The following is a 6,285-nucleotide window of genomic DNA, read 5'->3' on the forward strand; positions in this document are numbered from 1 at the left end:
GAGATTTTGCAAAATTTCATTCGAATTTCTTCATTATATATTTTTTTTCATACCTCGTATACGGAAAAGTAACAATCATATCCTAAATTTTCTATAGACAGGTCGTTGAATCAAGACCAATCAAATTTTGCTCGTAATTATACAAGTAATATAAAAGTAATTATATAAATAATATTTTTTCACTGATATCAATTTTATTTTAGTTTTGCTTTACACTGATATAATTGCCTGCTTCATACTCCCGTACGTTACAATGATGTTAAATAAAATTCTTTAGTGAGCTCGATATTACTGCCATATAATTAAGAATAAATTTTAAAAATAAAATAAAAATGGAAAGAATCAAGCTTACAAAGTTATCATGCCACGATGTTTCGAATTAGAGGCTCTAATCTTTTGAAGAAAAAAAGTTACGAATGAAATCTTATCGCTGTTTCTTTCACTCCTTGGATTACTTTTATTATGATATCATAGTTATTTCAGCTGCTTAAAATTGCAACACAGTAAAAATCGATTTCGTTTGACAAATCAAAATAAATTGGCACACTAAAGATTAGAAAAAACAAAGGGCAATGGAAAGTAAAATGATAAACAAAAAAGAATGATAAATGATCGTTGTTTTATTTTTCAAAGATCCAAATTTGAAATTCATGAGATCCACAACACAATCGTAGTTTCCTGCTCTTCAGACAAAATAACAGAATAGTAGAAATGTTTGAAACGAAATGAATCATGGTTATGTAGTTATGGAAATAGACATAACATCTAAAGAGTTGCAGACAGATATTTGTAATATTTAAACGATAAAGTTTTACGAGAATACTTTCACAAATCTAATTCTGTTTTGAATAACAGCTAGAGAAATAAATATGAATGTTTCAGACAATTTTGGTATAAATTCTTATAACAAAAATTTATGTTCATCTCTGATTATTTTCTATGTTTTGGAAATATAGTAAATTTTTAATTAACAACAGATATTAATTCTCTAATTGATAAATGACGAGAAGTTGGAAAAAATTTTTTTTTACATAATGCATATACAAAGTAAGCAGAAGAGCTATAATATATAAAAAATTTTCCTTGAAATTTAAAAAATTAATTAATTTTTAGTTTATGTTAATGAATTTATTTTATTTAGCTATACACGGAGTTATAAATACCTCTTGGTCTAGTTTAATTACATTAACGTCTAATTTAAAAGTAAAAATAAGAATATTTTGAGATAGATCTCATAATTTTAAAACCTGGTCAGAGGATCAGGACGACACTGAACCAGCACCCCTCTCCAAAGTTCAATATCACACTAATGGAATAGCTATCCTTTAAGAGCCGACGAGAACTAGCCACTTTTGGACAAACTTGAGAAATAAAGAGTTTATTCCACAATATATAACAATTATTTAAAATGATTGACTAACAAATAAAATAGTTAGAAATTTCTACCCTTAACTTTCACGAATACTTAGATAATCTATGATCTTTTTAGATCACTTTCTATCTTTTTTTGTATTCTTTAAAATATAAGATAAAGGGCGGCTAAGCACAGAGGCGACTAAACTTCGAAAATTGCGTAAGCATGAGTACCATCCCCCACCCCACCCCACCCCACCCGATCTTTAATAACGCATTATAACATATATTATTCTTTGTAAATACTAGTAAATGTGCTTGACTAGATGGATTGTTATCCTATTAAGAGTATCTCAGATCTGATAGTCATAGATTAATCATCGAAATTTCCAGTAGAAAATTTTTATTCATTTTGAAGTGTGTTACAGAAATAATACATACTGTTCGTTACAGCATCCCAAGTCTACCACTTTTGAGGATTTTATCTTGCTAAGGGGTGAAGAGCACACAGAACGAGCACATTTCCGAATTCTGTGCTTTTTTTTACTTTGATTTTTGCCTCATTAGATTCATTCTGGTTCAATTCCCCCCCCCATGTCTATGTGAAAATCGTGTCGCTTTTTTGACTGTAGTATTTTATTTTAATGCAAAATTGTAGATTGATTTTTTTATATGGTTAATTCAAGTGGCAAACAAGCTTTCAGGAGTGGCACGAAGATTAATTAATATATCATTAAATGTGACCGATATTATCTACCGCTGTTAATATCAAAATATTATCGAAAATTCATTAACAAATAAAAAAGAATTGCTTTAACATAAAAATTAATATTATTTTATAAGAAAGTGATTTATTAAATTTTAAGAACACAAATCTTTCATTTATTCATCATAATTTAATGTTTAGGTTCTTTTAAATAAAAATTGCTCTAAATAATTTTATTCTTTTTCTTTTTTCCCCCACAGTATTACGAGATAACCGCAGTCTTTACACTTAAGTGCACGCAAATCTGAGTTCACCTTATAGTTAAATACAGATACCCTCTCATTTTTAGACACATGCGCAAAAGAGCGATCAGTTTTCAAATCAAAGAATAAATCTATTTTTGAAGCAGAGTCGTGGACGAAAAGAGAGAAGAGAGTTCTGTAATTTTATAACTTTTTATTCCATCCCGGGAGGCATAATCTATGTGCAAGCAAGAAGCGACAAGGTAGTCTACATCACAACACAAGAGCGAAAAGAGAAAAGAGCGTAAAAAGGACAGAAATATTCATCCCCGGTCATTATATACTGCGAGATTCTGATAAAAATTTCTTTACAGGTGTCTATTTAGGTAGGGGGAATTTAGAATTTGTTTAGGTTGGCAGATTGTTATCCCTTCACTCAGAGTGTGGAAACTGCTTATTAAGCATTTTTACAGAGCTTCTGTTGCATTAATTAAATAAAAAAGGCGGAACTGGATCAGGAAACAAGAGAGCATTCTAGAATGAAGTCAATATGGGACAAACCAAGATGAAACTCTGGAAATCAATTAGAATTCCAATTAGATTCTAAAATATCATTACATATATATATATATGTTTCTTTCAGTAATATCTTCTCCATCCATAACGTTTCAAGAAGGCTCAAATAAAAATTAATCACTAAAATTGGATTGAAATATGTAATGATTCACTTACAGGAAAAAGCGAAATGAAGAATTCGAAATTAAATAAGCATAAATATAAAAAATAAGAATTGTAGGCGTCAGTCAACCTGAGTTTTTTTACAAACCAAAATGAAACAATTGAATTAAAATGCAAGTTGATGATACCATAATTAATTTTTATTTATGCTAAGGATTATTCCCACAACGATAAATCAATTTAAAGGTTTAAAAATAAAGTATTTGAGTTATTTAGGCTCAAAACAGAAGTTAAGATATACGTATTACTTATTGATGCAGATCAAGAGAAAAATATTCTTTACCCCACGCTTCGTTACAGACGGCGGTGGATGATTGTGTAACAGAAAGAAAAAATCACAGAATATGAATTTTGGACATCTTTCTTTCCATCGGCAACATACAAATTTTGATAAAAATATGCAATTTTGGCTACAAGACGACACACCGAATTTAATTTTCTATGTTGTTGCGTTTTTGACTTACTGTTCTCATCTACACCCGAATATACAGACAAACAAATTGACTCTTCCCTCCCTTTGATAAATTTGGGCCAAAATTTAGATTCACATGATGTGTATGTCAGATTTCATCCATAAAACTTTGTGTTTTTGGATGATTTCATCGATCTAACTCTTTGCATTTTTAAGTTATCGTGTTAGCAAAGGGAGAGACATTATTCCAAAAATACGTTGTTGTTTTTTTGAACAAGCAGTGCAAGCGATGAAAGTACCTTTAACCAAGGGACGCAAAATTGTGGGATAAATTATTTGAATTTCGTGAAAAGTATTTTTTAAACTCGATAATTATAATATTTCTATTTATTTCTTTATCTAAATTAATTCTCAAATTCAAATTATTATATAAATTCCATATATTAAAATTGTTTCGTATATAGATAAGCCAGTCAATATTTGGAATACTTTTTTGATTAACGAAAGGCAATGTATATCCATAACATAAACGAATCTTGCGAGTAGTATTTGATTAAGTATTGTTTGCCAACGGATTCTAAAACCTTCCGCGCTTTTGCGCATGTGTCAGGATGGATTTAATTCGTCAAAATAGGGGTGAGAGGAAAGATGAAAGGAGATGTTTTAGATGCATTTAACAAGAAAGTAAACTCGCAGACTGAATTAAAATAATACTGTTAGAAACGACACAATACTCTCATACACGTGAAAAAAAATTGAACAAAAAAATGTATCTAATAAGAAGGAAATCCAGGTCAAAGAATTCCTGAAATGTGCTCATCCTTCCGCGTCTCACCCCTTAGTGAGATAGATTCGTCGAAAAGTGGTCGCATCAGCATACTAAAATGAACAGTAGATTCAGTGTGAAATGGATATACTGTTCATATTTCTAATCGCTAAGCGTTCTTATCAGTCAACAAATAATCGATTAATATTTTGAAATGTCTAATAGCTTGTTTATAATTGCTATAAACTATATTATGCGAGAGAAACAGATAATAAATTTTATTAATCATAAATTTGCCATGTATAGAAATTATAAGCAAAAAAGACATTTTATGAAATGGAAGTAACGTGGAAAAAGAAACGAGCTTTTTAATTAGATATTTTATTCTGTAGTAAATTCGCATCAGAACAATCAAGAAAGAAATTCTGATATTTTTCTTTTTCTTGGTGGTGGTGGTGGTGGAGGGGGGGGGGATAATATTAGTGTTGCATTGAAAATGAATCTTTCGAAATAGCCTTTAAGATGTATTATTTTTAACGAAAATACATTTCAAATATGTGGAAAAAGTTTTTCATTTAGTTAAATTTAAGATAATAATTGAATGTTCAGTGCCATAGTAATTGAAAACATATATAAAAAAAGAACAGAATAACAAATAAAATTTTTGCTTTTATAAAAAAAATGACCTGAGCTTAAATAATTTTTTAAAAAAAATTCAAAATTATTACTTTGAAATTAAATGAAGACAATTATAATTAAGTTAATATGCTGGATTTCAAAATATAATACTAAAAATTCGGTATTAAAGTTTGACTAAATGAAAACATTCTGAAATTTTATACAATTCCTATTTGTTCTGGAGTTTAATGAAATTATGTAACTGTAGATGAGTAGTAAGATTAATTGTTTTGTATCATGATAATGATAGGTAAAAATAATTAAAGGTAATCAAAATGTAATCAAAATTCATCAAGATAATAATCAAAGGTAAATCAAGCCAATCAAGATATTCATAAGTAAAAATATCTTTAACTTTTAATATTAGTAGACATAACTCTATGATGAACATTAAATATAATTATATTTTTGTTTACAATTGTCTTCATAACTGCTTATAATTTATTAATTTTTATAAATAGTTTAGTTATTCTATTTGAACAATTCCAATGTTTTAAGCTGCTGTTAAGGTATATTACTTCAAAAAGTCTTTACATATAAATATTTAGGCTTACCTGCAATTCCCACCCTGGTAGAACAATTTTTTCGGGTAGAGGTTTAATATGAGAATTTTTGTTAAAAGTATGGGAATATGGAAGGATTCCTCCTCTTAAGTGTTCAAAGCTTGAAGAAACGCTACGGTATTCTAACAAGAACAAGTGTAGATTTATTTTGCACAATAAAAGAACAAAACAAGAAAAAATAACAGAACAAGTAGAAGTAGCTCTTTCGAATTGGGAAAGAAATATTAATTTCTTGCCGGCCAGATTACGTAGTGGGTAGTGATACAGTGATCTCCACAGTACTCTCCCTCCAAACCGAAGTTCAAATGATTCGTCCATATCTAGATTTATACTCAGGATGAGTATATGGAAGAACGTCAGCCAGGTCAAGACGATCATTTAAAATGTTAGCAGGCTTGAGCCTATCTACAGCTACAGTTCATTTTTGTCCGTGCATGTCAAGACTTTGTCCATTCTCGACAAGACCCTGTATGGCCCATCGTAGGGTTGTTCAAGAAGTCGACGAACTGCGTCTGAGCGAACGAAAACGTGAGATTTTGCAGCCAAATCTTTGTGCAAAAACACCTTGTGTTTCGCGTGATTTGAAGCAGTAACTGGTTCAAACTCTGGATGTTATTATTTAATTTATGGATGAATTCTGGAATTGCAGGAACGATAAACTTCACCAGAAAGACGCAAAGGCTCACACCGTACAGTAGTCCTGCAGAGGAAACACTTAAGTCTTCTTTCAGGCTTGCTAGAATACCTAGCATAACCATTGGGAGGATACTCGACCAACGTGGTGTGGAAAGGCAGGAGCATCTAACAGCATCTTTCAAATGTCGATG

At 30.1% G+C, this 6,285-nt stretch overlaps 1 protein-coding gene across 1 annotated transcript in view; it reads right to left on the bottom strand.

The window, feature by feature from the left end:
• Nucleotides 1-5,517, bottom strand: part of LOC129963368 (clotting factor B-like) — a 109,701-nt gene extending 104,184 nt beyond the window's left edge. Inside the window, exon 1 of the mRNA XM_056077702.1 lies at nt 5,450-5,517. The gene's annotated coding sequence lies outside the window, so the exon portion shown is untranslated. The remainder of the gene's footprint in view (nt 1-5,449) is intronic.
• Nucleotides 5,518-6,285: the final 768 nt, after the last annotated feature.

This window comes from Argiope bruennichi, chromosome 3, assembly GCF_947563725.1.
Source record: "Argiope bruennichi chromosome 3, qqArgBrue1.1, whole genome shotgun sequence".
In the NCBI taxonomy this organism is placed as follows: Eukaryota; Metazoa; Arthropoda; class Arachnida; order Araneae; family Araneidae; genus Argiope; species Argiope bruennichi.